The sequence below is a fragment of the Solanum stenotomum genome, chromosome 6 (genome assembly GCF_019186545.1).
Source record: "Solanum stenotomum isolate F172 chromosome 6, ASM1918654v1, whole genome shotgun sequence".
NCBI lineage: Eukaryota > Viridiplantae > Streptophyta > Magnoliopsida > Solanales > Solanaceae > Solanum > Solanum stenotomum.
Genome location: NC_064287.1, coordinates 37,035,445 through 37,051,307, shown reverse-complemented (window position 1 = coordinate 37,051,307; position 15,863 = coordinate 37,035,445). Strand labels below are relative to the sequence as shown.

The 15,863-nt window shown below is 35.7% G+C and overlaps 1 protein-coding gene across 2 annotated transcripts in view; it reads right to left on the bottom strand.

Moving 5' to 3' along the window:
- Positions 1–15,863, bottom strand: part of LOC125869149 (agamous-like MADS-box protein AGL9 homolog) — a 594,250-nt gene that overhangs the window by 273,229 nt on the left and 305,158 nt on the right. The gene's annotated exons all lie outside the window — the stretch shown is intronic.

Sequence of the window (15,863 nt, the reverse complement as noted above, 5' to 3'; positions counted from 1 at the left end):
ACTCAATTATTTTATTTAGGGTTTCCTACATCTATAAATAGTGCATAGAAATAATTATTTGAGGAGAGGAATCCAATAACCAAGATAGTAGACACAATATAAATTTTCTTCTAGCTTAGGAACTTTGGAAGAGCCGCCGTGGAGGCCAGAGAATTGTGGTTTATTCTTTCTTCTCCTTTATTATTTATTTGTATTCGTGATTAATAAAAGATAGTTTAGCTATTGTTTTTTAACTTTTTATGATTAACACAAGCATATTTATTTTAATAAATTTTGATTGTGTTTTTGAGATAATAAGTAGCTAATTTTCATAACTAGGGTTGTTGAAACCATGAGCGATTAACAAAGTATGAATAGTAAATAAGCAATTCTTGACTAGTATTTTGCATGCATAGATAATTCTTTCGTTTAGAAGTCTTTTTAACGGTGGCCAACGTTAGAACTTGCCTTGTTACTACTTGCCGGACCAAGGAGGTAATTAACAAGAAAAGAATTATCAACATAGATTTAATGTGATACTATCTAATAGGCTACTGTTGATTGGTACGAAGTAATAACTAAGCCAAACATCGATTATGATGTCTAATATGAGGTAAATGTAAGGGTTAGTAAATTATACACACGTAGCCGGACCAAGGTGTGGGGTGAAATTCTGTAGATGCCGGACCAAGGATTTAGAGATACCTAACTTATCACTTTGCATGTAATACACTAAAAAATGATTACTATTATTATGATTACTGCGTTATGAGCTTATGAGGAACATATTCCTAGTTACTTTTAATAATCTGAATATAAATAAATCCTTAGTTCAAAGCTATCTTTCTATTGTTTGTTTGTTTTATTTCAAATTAAATCCCTCCATTGTTATATAACGACTATCGAGTTAAATATTTGCTATTGACAATATTCTTCCATATTCTCTGTGGGATTAACCCTGACTCATAGTTAGGTAAATATATTGCATACGATAGTTTATATTTCTTTTCAAGAAGTATATTTGAACGTTATCAACCATACTTCATGAAAGTAGAAGTCACTAAGCCTAAATGACCATACCTTTACACTCAGCCCCGTTACAAGCCTTGAAAAGACCTTTGTGATCTTGAGTGAGCTGAAACGAATGCTGATTGGAAAATAAGGGCAAACCTATGGGTGAAGTCATGCATGTGTTCATCTTTGTAAGTGTGAGAGTTGTATGTGATTCCAGAACTCTAAATTGTTGAAGAACTTTTTGTGAATATGGAATCATCTTTGTTATGAGGACATTTGAGTACCTTTGTTGAGCTTGAACTTGCATTTGAAGCAAGTATTGTGAACTTGAGAATCTTTTATAATGGTGAGTCACAATTAGAATCTTTGAGTGCACAATTGATCATTGCTTGAGTAAGTTGAACCTAGTTGTGTGCATTCATGTTGAGTCTTATGCATTACTATTTTAGACATCCTTTTTGAACTGATGATCTTGAGTTTTACTTGAGGACAAGCAAAAGTTTAAGTTGGTGGTGTTAATGAGTCCGAGATTTGGGCTCATTTGGGGTTTTGTTTATATAGATTTAGTGTCCTTGCCTAATTTGTGCCATAAACTGATGTTAAAGTCTTGATTTTCAAGTATATGGATTGAGGAACAAGGCAAGGACACTAACAGGCAAAAAGGAACAAAACAAACTAAAAAAGTGAAGAAAGGCGAACCTGATGATCGCCAAGATCACTTGGCAAATCGTCGAGTGGATATTTCGACCACCTAAAGTTCCAGTGTGCCAGCCCTGGGGGAAGAAACCAAATTGGCGATAGAAAAGTGGCAGTCGACGAGTCGCCGAGTAGTTCCGGGATACAAAGAGTGATCGCCCAAAGTTACAAAACTTGAGGATGCTGAGAGCCAAGAAAAAAAGGCGATGAAAGAGAGCAAAGGGCGGTTTGCAGAACCACTCGGCGAACCTGACTAACCTCACCTAATGGCCCTTCGTGGCTTATTTTTGGCACTATAAATTATATTTTAAACAGTTAATTTTATATGCTGAGTTAGTTTAGAACAATTCTCTCTGGAGTTTTTGATAGTTTCTTAGTAGACGTGAAGCTTTTGGAGACTCAATTTGGAGATTTTACAAGTGGGTTTCTAATTTCCTGCAAATTGAAGCATTACAAAGGCTTAATTACTCTTACCCAGTTGATGGCTAATCAATTTGGTAACCTTTTCTACTCTTTCATGATATTTGGCTAAAACCCAAATTCTACGGGGGTGATCATGTGATTATGGGTAGAATTAGTTTATGGGTATTGTTAATTACTAGTTTAAATGTTATATTGAAGTAGGTTTAATCATTAGTTGTGGTTTCATTTATGAATTGTAGTTTCGATTGCAGTTCTAACCTTGTGTTCTTAGCTTGCTCGAGAGAGAGGTTTTATAACTAAGATTATTGATTAATGACTTGTAGGTTTGGGTTGAGCTGGGTTCATTTCGAGAGAGTAAATCCTAAACCCAATCCTACCCATCTAGCTCGAAAGTGTGGATGAATTAAGATGTGGGTTGTTCTTCATTGTTATGCTTGTTGATGTTCAAAAGAAATCACCTGATTCGAGATAGTTGTTCGAGAGAAAGCTATCTCCCTTATAGTCTATCCTACCCATTGATTTTTAGTCTATTTACTAGTAGTTTCAGTTACCCATATATTGAAATTTGCCTATTATCGATCACATCCCGAGAATTCCTCTTCATATTGTTATTTCAATTTGTTTGTGACTGTGTTGTAGTTGATAATTGCAAACTAAAACCCCCCATCCCCTTTTTATTTGTTTCATGTCTTTTTCAATAATTTCTATTCCTATATCTAGTTAGATCACGTTCGTACTTCTTAATTGAATTTGAACACGTACCGCTCCCTGTAGGATTCGACCCCAACTCATTTGTTGGGTTTTATATTGCTTAACGACTGTTTACACCTAGAATTGGATGAGGTGTGCTTGGCATGTTAACATTCATCACTTAGCTTCAAGAACGTGACGAATCCTTGCAACTTCTCCTCCTTTCTCCTCTTATTTTCTATTCTCTCAAAACCCTAACTTAATTTTGTAAAGCGTAAACTGAACCAATTCAGTTTAGACCCCAATTTAATTACCAAAAACGAATTTAATTAAGGGATAATGAAAAGACCATAATACACTTCTAAAATCCAGTTTTGACTTTCCTTATCTAGACAACTCAACTTTGAATGTCCATATCTCCCTCATACGAACTTGAAATAGAGCAAACTCGGCGGCATTGAAAAGATAATTCAAAGATATTTCCTACGGTATCTGGTAGTACACCTAATTCATCTTGATCTAGGAGTTATAATCGTTTGAAGTTGACCCAAAACTCAAGCTTAACATAATTTAAACAAATTTCTAGATTTTTTTCATTCTTTCCAAAAATGACTCTTTCTAATTCTAGATCTTTCACTTAGAGAGGTGTTACAGATTTGTCAATACTTTACTGAAAATTAGAGGAATTCTGAGTACCCTGGGATAGATTAGTATATGGGTAGCTTGTAAAATTGTTTGGGTGTTAGGTAGTGTTGCATTTTTGAAAAATAGGCATTGGGTTGTACATGTTCGGTGGGCTTGTCTAAGCTTGCCAAGGTGATTAGGTGAATCATTGAGTAAGCCCCTATTACCTTTTAAGTTTGAATTTGTGACTTTGGTCCCAATAAATTTGGTGACCTTGTCTTAGCTTACCAAAACCAACTCGACAGATCACCAAGTTGGAGTTGACATCACCCTTATGCCTAGTCCAAATTTGTCCCATTCATTGGGCTTATCATAGCTTGCTGAAACCATCACGACAGATTGTCGTGTTGGAGTTGACACCACCTATCATGCCGAAGTGAAATTGCATTTTGTTTTGTCAACTTCGGTGGGCTCACTTGAGCTTGCCTAAATTGTTAGGAGAATCCCTTTTCCTTTTGGCGAGCCTTAGAACATAGTTTTAACTTTGATTCTTAGGTACTTCTTTTCACTAACCTTCATCCAATCTCTATTTTGAAACATTGTGACTTGCAAAATATGAGAAAATCTAAAGACAAAAGAGTGATGTCCTCTGACTCTAAGCACGAGTATCCTCCCCCCACCTCCTTCTAAAAGAAGTAGGGGGATTTCAATGAATGAACATTCTAAGAAACAACAAATCACTCTGCACGCCTATATGTGTGTGAGTGAACCCCAATAGAAGGTGGTGGTAAAGAAGAGGACAGACATCTGGTCCAAGTTGCCTCAAAACCCCACCATAAATTTGAGTACCTCTAGAGTGCTCCCAGTCATAGCTCCAAGATCTCTAAATAGGCTCAAAGCAGTGGGGGAGCGAACAATTCTTGAGGAGAGGTGTTTATCATAGACAAATTAATAAGAAATTACTCGACCATATGGGACACAATCAAGTTCCATTAATTTGAACGATTCACTTGATCTCGACCCCCATATGTCCCGGCATGGGTTCATGAGTCTTATGCCACTTATGCAAAGGCGTTGCCCAAGAAGAAGAAGGGTGTTATGTTGAAACCCATCGAGGAAGTTGAAGTCCTTGGGAAAAAGGTGAAATGTCATGCGAGTTCCATTAATGAAATTTTGGGAACGAAAGGCAGCAAGCCAGACATGTACAAGTTGAGGATGAACCACAAATTGGATGTCCTAATGGGATGGTTGGTACCATTAATCTCTGACACTACTCCCTAATGTATGGCATATAGGGCAAGAATTGAGAACAAATATATCAACATCATCGCTTAATTTTGGTTCGGGTTCATAAGTAGCAATCTAATGCCATCCTAGAATGAGTCTATCCTCCGGCATCCAAAGGTCGTATTGGTTAGTAATATTATCGTCTAGGAGGAGATATGTGAGTGCTATTATAGAAGAAGAAATGCTCATGCAAGCACGATAGAAGCAAATTTCCTTTCTTTTCCCGTTTTGATCACACAACTATGTGAGGCAGCCAGAGTGTCATTCAGGGAGAGATCTGACATCCGGTTGACCCCAGCCTCGTCAACTGATATTAGAACAATAGAGGCAGATTATATGAGGGACAATGCGAACATAAGGAATCCACCACCATCTGACACCACACGATTAATGGATCTCACTACTCTTGAGTCTGATGCTGCTCATCCCTCTCCTTCTTTAGATCTTACAGGTATTACCCTTCCCTCATTTATGCCTTTCTCTTCAACAGTACCTTCCACTTAGACTGCACCTCCTCCTGCATCTTGACCTCCTTTCACTCAGGCTTTAATTTATTAGATGGGCAACCTTGTTATTATGTGGATGCTAAGGCGGCTAAACTTGAGAAAGAGATTCCTAAGTTTATTGCTAGGGCGATTGACGATTGTGAGACACTAGGCCACTCTAGCTTCATTTAAGGATAGGTTGGACGACCTAACAACTATGATTGAGGATAAAGAGCAATGTGACATCAGTTCTGCCGGCTTATCTGAGTTGAAGAGCGACATAGATGTTCTTTGGGTAGATGTGGACCAACTGAAGTCCACTGATATTTCCATGTTATGGGGTGAGGTTCCCTGGCCTGATATGCCCAAAGTGGTACTTCCCACTGAGCAGAGAGTTGATTAGCCTATTAGGGTTGCTGAGCAGCCAATAGTTAATGATGCTGAGGGAGTTGATGATAAGGCTAAGGATGATGCAACTGAAGAGACTTGTCACGACCCGAGCCTACACCCTGGACATAGTCGGCACTCAAGAACCATTGATGGTCCCCAAGCGAACCCTTATCCTAGCTGACTACAAGCGGAAGACTAACTCAAGCATGCAAAAGCTTTGAACAATACTTAATAGATGAACTCAGAGTTTGTAAAAACAACTCAAAGAAAATACATACTGAAAACTACTCAACGTTGTCTATATATGAAGCCTCTAAAATTACAGAAAGATATCGGGACAAGACCCACGACATCTTAAACCTACTAACGGTAAGGTAAAGGTGAAATCCTCCAGAATATAAAAAGGCTCACCAAAGCTTATTGTATCACGTGACCTCAACGAAACGCCTGTTGACGATCCTGAATACCTGTATCTTCATCATGAAACGATGCAGGCCAAATGGTTCAGTACATGGAATGTACGAGCATGTAAGGGGAATTCTAAAGAATAAACAGAAGCTTGAATGGATGGAAAAGAAACATACTTACCTCTTCTCAACTCACTCAACTAATCTCAACTCAATGAAACATAGTTCTACTTAACTTAGAGAAAAAAGGGCTCAACTCAATAGTACGATACTCAACTCAGTGAAACATAGTTCAACTCAACTTAGAGAAAATAGGGCTCAACTCAACAATAAGATACTCAACTCTGTGAAACATATTTCAACTCTGGACACTCAAGGATAAAGCAACAATAAAAGATGCAATATATGAAAAGCTTTTAAAACAATAGATAGCAACTCAATGTATTGAAGAATACAATAATAACCTAGTTTGTATATAAAAATACAATATAACTCTGTGGGAGATTCTCTAACCGACAACAATCACTATGAGCTATCTGATGATACAACGTCTAGCCCACGCTGCTAGAACTGTCCTATACTTTACCAGGGTATAGAACCTACAACTAAGTGGATCCACTAGTCTAAGCTAAAAAGCAATAAGAAATCATCTAAAAAGTATGATTCTTTCTACCCACGTTGGCTACATGGTTTATGGGGGCTGTGAGTTGTTAGAACTCTTCCCTATATCGGTGCTCAATACTACTCTCAAAATATATCTAGCTCATATGTTTAAAAACACAACTTTTTCTGTGTTTTGATAGTATTACTCAAAAATCTTTCTCTTAAAAGAGATGGTATTCAAACTGCTCAAACCACTTTTGGAAATCTCAGTTTCCTCTCATCTTAAATGTAAAAACATTTAGTCTTGGGGATACTTACTTCCCATATATCATTTTTTTAAAATGAACTCAGCTCTACTCTTCCTTAACTCAGTGATCAAGTCTTTAAAATAAGTTATAAAATAATTTGTAAAAAAAAACTTCTTAAAATAGGGTTCATGCCGAATTATGGACATGAACGACTCAATTCATGGTTTTCAATAACCATGCATATAATTCAATACTTGGAACTCAAAAACTCCAGAACTCAAGGAGTCAATGATACTACTCATCTCAAGAATGCTCGACTCGGAGGGTTCATGCGAAATTATGGGCATGAACTACTCAACTCAGGGATCAATGATACTTCTCATCTCAAGACTGCTCGACTCATAGGGTTCATGTGTAATTATGAGCATGAACTACTCAACTTAAGGACCTTCATCGTTAACATGTTGTAGTCCCATGATTAGGAATATAATCCCAAAATGATTAGAAACTCAATACTCAAGAGTTAGAACTTGAAGATACTACTCCTCTAAAAGAAAATCAAGTTATGGAGTTCACACGAAATTATGGGCATGAATGACTTGGCTCAAGGATCTCAATGATAATGTAGAATCATGAATACATTCTCCTCCTTCTCATTCTCACTTACTCAAGTCTTGAAACAATTTATAAGTGATTGTAGAAGACTCCTAGAAAAGACTCAAAGGGACTTTCTCAAAATAACTCGGAAGAACTCTCAAGACTTAACTCTTAACTCTACCTTGAATTTGAATTATGAATTCAAGGTTATGATTCATGTTATGAATGATTTCTCAATGTTTAGAAATAGTTTAGAGTGTTTAGAATCAATAGGGATTGAACGAACCATTTTAAAGAACTCAAATTGATAGTTGATCTCGAAAGATTCACAATTTAACTCAAAGACTTTCTTGAACTCTACTCTTAACTCCTCCTTGAATTTAAATTATGAATTCAAGGATCGTGACTTGATATATAGGATTTATTGATGATTGGATATAGGTTGGATAGTAAAAAATCACTAAGAGAGCGAAGACATGTTTTAAAATATCGAATATTGAACGAAGAACGGAGACGGAAAGGACCTGACGTCCCTGGGGTAGCAGTGGCGCACTGTACCAGCACTCAGCTGAATGAGCCTGGTCTGGAGAGCACTGCAGGTGCAAGGCGCCAGCCCCTCAGGCGCAATAGGGGAGCGCCACCTGAGCCACGTTCCAGACGAATCCGACGAACTTTTCTTCAATTTTTCCAGCCCTACCTTGTCTAAGAATGATTTCCTCCAAACTCTTTTGTATCCTTAAACCCAACATAATTACAACACATTTTACACCAAAAAACCACCAAGAACAACACTCATTCGCAACTCTCACCTCAAGAACTCAACAAGAACTTCATTATCAAAAACGAAGCATAAAACTTCAAGAACTCAACAAGATTATCAATATACTCAATCTCATCGATGAAATTCATAAAAGAAACTCATCATTGGTGTGTGGATGAACAAACCCAACACTACGGAAGCTTACATACCTCTTAGGATAAAATCCTAGGCAAAATCCCTCCAAGATTCACGAAAATTGTGAACGCTCTTCCTTTTCTCCTCTTTTCCTCTTCTTGAACTCCTCTAAAAACCCTAAGTGTATTTTAGGATTAACTAAAACTAATTATAATCAATTTAGACTCCTAAAACCTTACTAAGAACGTTTAAATCTGATTGGGTAAGGAAAGGACCAAAATACCCCTCATATTTTTGGGTAGTTTTCCTTAATTGGACAAACTGACTTCAAATGGGCATATGTCCCTCATACAAGCTCGAAAATTAGCAATCTCGGTGGAGTTGGTAAGAGGATTCCAAGATCTTTCATTTGATATCTTATGAATCTCCTAACTCATCATGTGTTAAAAGTTATGGTCGTTTGAAGCTGACCCAAAACGTAAAAGAACTTAGGAATGACTTGAATGAACTCTTTTCTAAAACCCTAAGCGTATTTGGATTTATGAAAACTGATCCAAATTAGATTTGTCCCCAAAATATTATTAAAATTCGTTTTAAGCTGATTGGGTAAGGAAAAGACAAAAATACCCCTCATATATTTGGGTAATTTTTCTTAATTGGACAACCCGACTTCAAACAGGCATATCTCCCTCCTACAAGATAAAAAATTAGCAAACTCAGTGGTGTTGGAAAGAGGACTCAGAGATCTTTCATTTGATATCTTATGTGTCTCCTAACTCATCTTGTACTAAAAGTTATGATCATTTAAAGTTGACTCCAAACTTAGAAGAACCTAGGAATGACTTGAAGGAATTCTCTTTAGTTCCTTTTGGAACTCAAAGTGCTATATCCAGCGACCCTAAAACTTTAGAAAATTTAAAATTCCTTCGTAAAATCTTACTTACTACGAAGAATGGTTTGAGTCTTAGCTCAAAAGTTTTTCGGAGTGTTACAAGACTGATGAGGATGAATTTTGGAGAGAGGGTGACTAGGTGATTGTTGAGACCTTAGCGGAACTGCAGGATATAGATAAGTCAATGGTGCATGCTGCTTTGGAGACACTCACTCTGAGAGATCCACAATTGGCACTAGTCGGGTATGTTCTTCAGACTCTGCTATTCCTCCTCCCGATGTGTTAGGCATTGATGTCCCGATTGATGCTACATTCCTGCCTCCTGTTTCAGATGTGCCGGGTACTTATGCCCTAGATGATACCATCACCTCCGAGCCTCAGGATTAGTGTTCTTCACATGCATAGCCTGTCAATAAGACTTTCCACTCATTCTGCTTCCGTGCTTATATTTGAATTGCATTAAGGAAACTACTAGATTTTTTTTGGAGGGGTGAGGGCTTTTGTGCCTATATTCACTTTTTGAATTGTATTTTGTTGTTTTTTTATTTCAGTTTTATTTTGAGATATTTTTGTTTTTATTATGATATTTGGTTTGTTTGATTTTATTTCTCTTAATCTATTTCCAGTAAATTTTTTGAGTGTGAAATTATTAAGATTGCTTAAATATTCATTGTTAATATTCGAGCATCGATTTGGTATAATATCAATGTCTTGGATAATGCTCGTGATGAGAAATATGTTTTGTGTTGGTGTTTCAAGAAGAAATTAACATTTTATTACTTTTGAATGATCTTTTTTATTCTTGTGTTGACTAGCTGCATATAGATATCAGTATTTGCAATAAACATCGCACATAAGTTTCTCGATTCTATAAGGCTGTGTTAAATGATTGTGTTTGAAGTGTCACGTGTGGTGAGATCCTACTTGAAATCGTACTTTTTTATTCCAAGAATTTTCCTTGTTAGTCTAATTGTTTAGTCTTGGTAAAAGGCAGAAATGATCGTGGACACACATTTTAATAGGGATCCCTTCATGCCTTTTGTGACCACCTTGTGAGGGAGTGAAACCATGTTGGCATCATTTGAGTCTAAACCATTTGTTGTCAACCTCGTTGAAGCCTCTTTAGCCAAATATGACCCTAATTTCTCACCCATAAATCCTTTTCTAAGCATTGATTAGTTTGAATAGCCAATTTAGGCCAAAATCCTAAGTTTAGGGTATGGAAAGGAAGGAGTAAAGAAAGTAAAGTGAAAAAGAAAAGAGAAAAGTAAGACTCAATCTTGAAGTTTGCAAAAAGAAGGAACCCTTCCTTATAAAAAAAAAAGGTGAGCAAAAACATGAAAATGAAATGAAAAGGAAGGTCTCGATGAAATAAAAAGAGTTTCCAATAAATTGAGTGAAAAGTTGAGGTTTGAATCTCAAAATGAAAAGAATGAAAAGAACTTGAGAAGAGGAGAAGATGAGTACTACAATGCTTTGAAAAGGTGAAGTCACTGAACCAAGTTGACCATACATTTACCCTCAGCCCCATTACAAGCCTAAAAGACCCTTGACATCTTGTTTAAATTAGGTTTTGTTATGATTGGAAAATATGGGAAAACATATGAGATGAAGTTTGCATGTATTCTCTTCCGGAGAGCGAGAGTTGTATTGATTCCTAACTTCTTTATTTATGTGCTTTGTGAGAGCATGAAATCATTTTTGATGTGAGGGAACTTAAATGTTTTTGTTGTAACATGGTTTTGCATTACTTAGAGAGCATGAGTGAGCTTAAGCTTTTATTGATACCGTCTAGTCATCATTTGAAGCTTCTTGAGCATGATCAAGATATTACAAATATTTTTTAGTAGTCTTATGGTGACACTTGCATGTTAATTCTCATTGAGAACTGTTGTAGACATCCTTGTTGAACTAATTGTGTTCTTGATTTACTTGAGGACAAGCAACAGTTTAGGCTGGGGGTGTTGATGTGTGGTAGATTTTCACTCATTCGAGGTCTTTTTAGTTCAACAATCAGAGTCCTCAATGTCTATTTATGTATTTATATTGATATTTATGTGTTTTGTATCTATGAAGGCTAAAGGATAATGTAATGATGAATACATGAAAAAGAAGCCAAAACCATGGAAAGGAGTCTAAGCTCCCAATTGGTAATCGCCTAACCAAAAGGGCAGATCGCCCAATAGGCTAAACCTTGACCAATTTGACTGTGTGAAAGTTTGAAAGTATTCAGGGCAAGTTGGTGAACCAAAGTGGAAATGGTGCTCATTGGGTGAACTAGAAGTTCCATCGTCGAATGTGACATACTACTAAGTTAAAATGAAGGCAAAATGGGCGAACAAGGTGATAAATCAATGATTCACCGAATGGGAAAGGCTGACTTAATTGAGTTCACCAACTAAGGTTCAAACACTTAAAGCCTAAAGAAAATGAAGGGAAAACTGAAGATCAAATGATGAATCACCGAATTAGAAGAGTAAGCCCGACTAATGTCACCAAATGCGTCGCGCATGGAATTTCAGACTAATTTTTGGGGAAACTATAAATGGCTCAAAGGCGAGAGAAAAAATGTATTAGAAATCAAAAGGAAGAAATCTTTTCCATAATTCATTGTTATTATCTTGTAGTTTTTTTGGATATTGAGAAATTGAATTTTCACATAATTTTGGGGTTGTTCAAACACTCTTGTAATTGACAATTAAGAGTTGAAATTGAAGTGTGTGTTGAAGATTATTACTTATCGTCAACACAGTAATGGTTGAAAGCATCATTGGTATAATTTCTTTTCTTTTTATGATGCTTGGCTAAAACCCAAATCTAGGAGGTGTCATTATGGAGTTGGGTGTTGATTTAATTTAGTTGGTCTTGTGTGTTGCTCTATTTTATTGCTTTTCAACCATGAAATTGAGTTATTTAGCATGAGGTTAATATATGAGTTAAGGTTGCAAACTTAATCCTATTTTAGATCTTCGATAGATGCTCAAAATAATTTTCAATTGAAGTAAATTGCTTGATGCATGCAATTTAGGTTTGATTTTATAGTTTGCTCAAAAGAGAAATTTTGATTCAATTCTAGCTGTCAAATCTGCTCGAAAGAGAGATTTTAGTAAGTATTAGGTTGATTTGTGATTCACATAGACGAGACCAAAAGGAGATTCTATGATATGATGCTTTGAGATCGAAAGAAAGTTAATTCCATTGAAAATTACCCACCTTATCCATGTTTGTCTAGCATTATTGAGAAAATACTTGTACCCCAATTTGACATCAATATCAACCCCCACACCTCTAGAGCGTCTCTTACTTGTGAAATTCTTATTTTTAGTTTAATTGTGATGATTGATACCAAACCCCTTTTAGTAAATTTGGTGGAACAGTCCACCCACTTGTTCTAATTACTACAATGAATCAGTTTGCATTCTTATTCTCCTAGTTGAATTCTTATCACTAAATCACTCCTTGTGAAATTCAACCCTGACAATTTATTGGGTATTTTTATTGCTAACAACTGCTTACTCTTCTAATTATTTTTAGGGTAATTTGAGTGTTATCACGTACTCCATGCCTTTCACTTGCGGTTGAGATGAAGATATCTCACACTAATGAAGAGGAGGACGTTCACAACGATTACAAAATTCATTTTTCACCTGAATTTTCTATAGATATATTTGGAATTAAATCAATGAGTTAGCAAGTTGTAAGTTATTTCTATTCACTATCTTTTTTGTTTATCTGACGATCTTTATTGGTTTATGTTTTTTTGTTTTATCCTTATATACATTGATTTCTTAGGTTGCAGAGCCACGTTTAAATGAACTACTCTTATAAATGATTCAATATAGTCTTAAAATAAACTTTTAGATTAAAAAAATTAATATGCATCCTCTAATCAAGATATACTTAGAATTTTTTATTTAATTTCTGCTAAGTAAATTGATTTGTATTAAAATGAAGTTACATCTTTAAATTCAATTCTCTTTTTAGATTTTAAAAAGAAGTCTGTGTTCATACAATTTTCTCAATTTAAGGCATGTATATTTGGTAAAATATATATTTTTAGAAAATCTATTTCGTAAGAATAATAGAAGGTTATTGTTTGTCTATATTATGTTTTCCTGTGTTGTTGATCTGATACATGTTAAGTTGTCGTTTGGATTTGTAGATGTTAGTTCTCCTAACCTTGGGTAGTTGACCCTTGTATAATAGCTTATTTGTGAGCAGGTTGTTGGATTTCATTTCCAGGTACGTTCTCGACGCAGTTTCTTATCCTTTATATCTTGTTTCTGCTCCTTATCGGTTGTATAGCATATTATATTTCCTGCGTAGTTACTTGTGTTGTACTTTTCTCATTACTTGTTGCTTATACTTACTTATCTTTGGAGCTCAGTTGGTTGATGCCTATTAAGTACCATTTTTTTGTTCTAATATTATACTTTTGTAACCTCCAAATCATTGTACGAGTTCTCATCGTTGATTTGGAGCTCGAGCAAAGCAACTTTTGGGATTCAGAGACTAGGGTGAGCACCTAACATTCAGAGTTACCGGTTTGCATCTATTTTGGCTAGGCTAGTCTTTATGTTGTATTCAGAGACAATCTATACTTGTATTGTATTTGTAAAAGCTTTGTACTGGTATTTTGATTAGGTGCTCTATTATAATATCCCAAAAAATTCTAAGTTGAGATGCGAATCATTCTTTATGGTGAATAAAAAAAATTTCCAAATGATTCAAATTTTTCTTAGATGTTAAGGTCGCTAAAATTCCATATCATAAAGTTCAGTAGGAAACTTTCCTTCCAATTGAATTTCTCTGTGAGATTGTTCTTTGGTCAACTTCAAACGACCATAACTTTCAGTCCAGGATGAGTTAGGTGGCTCATAAGATATCAAATCGAAGATCTCTGAGTCCTCTTTCCAACACCACTGAGTTTGCTAAATTTTGAGCTTTGAGTAAAAAGTTATGACTGAGCCAGTACGGACCTCACTACCCGCTCTAACCTGATAGCAGCTCCGTGATGGCTTCGCGTTATGGAGCCAATACGGACCTCACTCCCCGCTGGAAAATTATTCCGACTTCCAGCTCATTTTATTTATTTTTAAGGATATTTTAGTCCTAAAACCCCTTAGGAAGTCATTTAAATTACCCTGAACATGCAAAAAAATCAGTTTTCATATTCAAACCCTCTCATTCACTCCAAATTTTTTACGCTCAAGAAACTTCAAGAAACGTTAAGGCTAAGGTTCATCTTCCAAGATTTTCCTTCAAGTTTCTTCAAAAACATTGTTCTTCCAGGTATGTAAGCTTTCAAAGTGCTGGGTTTATTTTCCCTCACGTCAATCATGTAAAATTTCATCCATGAATCGTTTTAAAGTTGATTGATTGAGATTCTTAATGAATTCTTCAGGTTTAGCTTCACTCTTTATTAATGGAGTCTTGTTGAGTTCTTAAGGTGAGGGTTTTGCGAATGAGTGTTATTCTTGATGAGTTTTGTGTGGATTTCATTAAAAATGTTCAAGGTTTATGAAAATTTGTGAATTGGGAAAATATAATCACATAGGGTATGTATTGAATCGAATTGGGAGAAGAAGAAAAGATCGGGTAAAAATATGTGCTCAGGTCCGCGTCGTGGAGGCGCTTTGAATTGCAGCCTCCAGATAATCATCCCCTCTCTGCATCACGGAGAGGATACGGAATCCTCTATCTCAAAATAAAATTCGCGACCAAAAATAAAATGTTATCTCTGTGTCACGCCAGTACCTCCTCAAACCATATCTTAACTTTCTTCTTACTCCTAACTATCTAAGCCTTCTTTAATCATTTAACAATACTATATCCAAATCATAACTCTTTAGATCACATTTCAAAATTATAGGTAGAGTTAGGAGGAAAGTCCAAGAAGTTCTTTTAAGTCAAGTTGTGAATTCCTTTGAAATCAATTATAGCTTTGAGCTAAGTTTTGAGGAAGTAAGTATGAGAATGAGAAGAGTTGTGCACATGAGTTCTATATTGCCATTGAGACCCTTGAGTCGAGTCATTCATGTACATAGTCCTGTATGAACTCTATGAATTGAGTGTTCTTGAGAGGAATAGTATATTCTAGTTCCAAGTTCTTGCGTATTGAGTTCCTAATCCTTTTTTAAATTATATTCCAAATTATGGGACTACTATATGTTTTTCATAAAGGTCCTAGATGCCCATAATTCTGCATGAACCCTATGAGTCGAGCATTCAAGAGATGAGTAGTATCTTTGAGTTCTTAGTATGGAGTTCTATGAGGTCATTGAGGTCCTAGAGTTGTTTCGTTCATGTCTATACTTCAACATGAACCCCATTTTGAGTTACAGGTTTTGAGAAGTTTGTGAAAACCAATTATAAGTTTTAAAACTGAGTTTTGAGGAAGTAAAAGATGAGTTTTGAAAAAATAGTTTCTAAAACATGATTAGTATAACAATCGAGTATGTCATCAGTGTATGAGCAGTATGGTATCTAGATATAACATCAATGTTTATGCAGTATGACTTCCCGATTCATCAATGATCATATTAAAATATGATTTTGATATGTTTTTGAGAAAGAGTTTTCAAGTATGAATTGAGTAAGACTATAAGGGGACTATGTATTCTCAGAGGTATC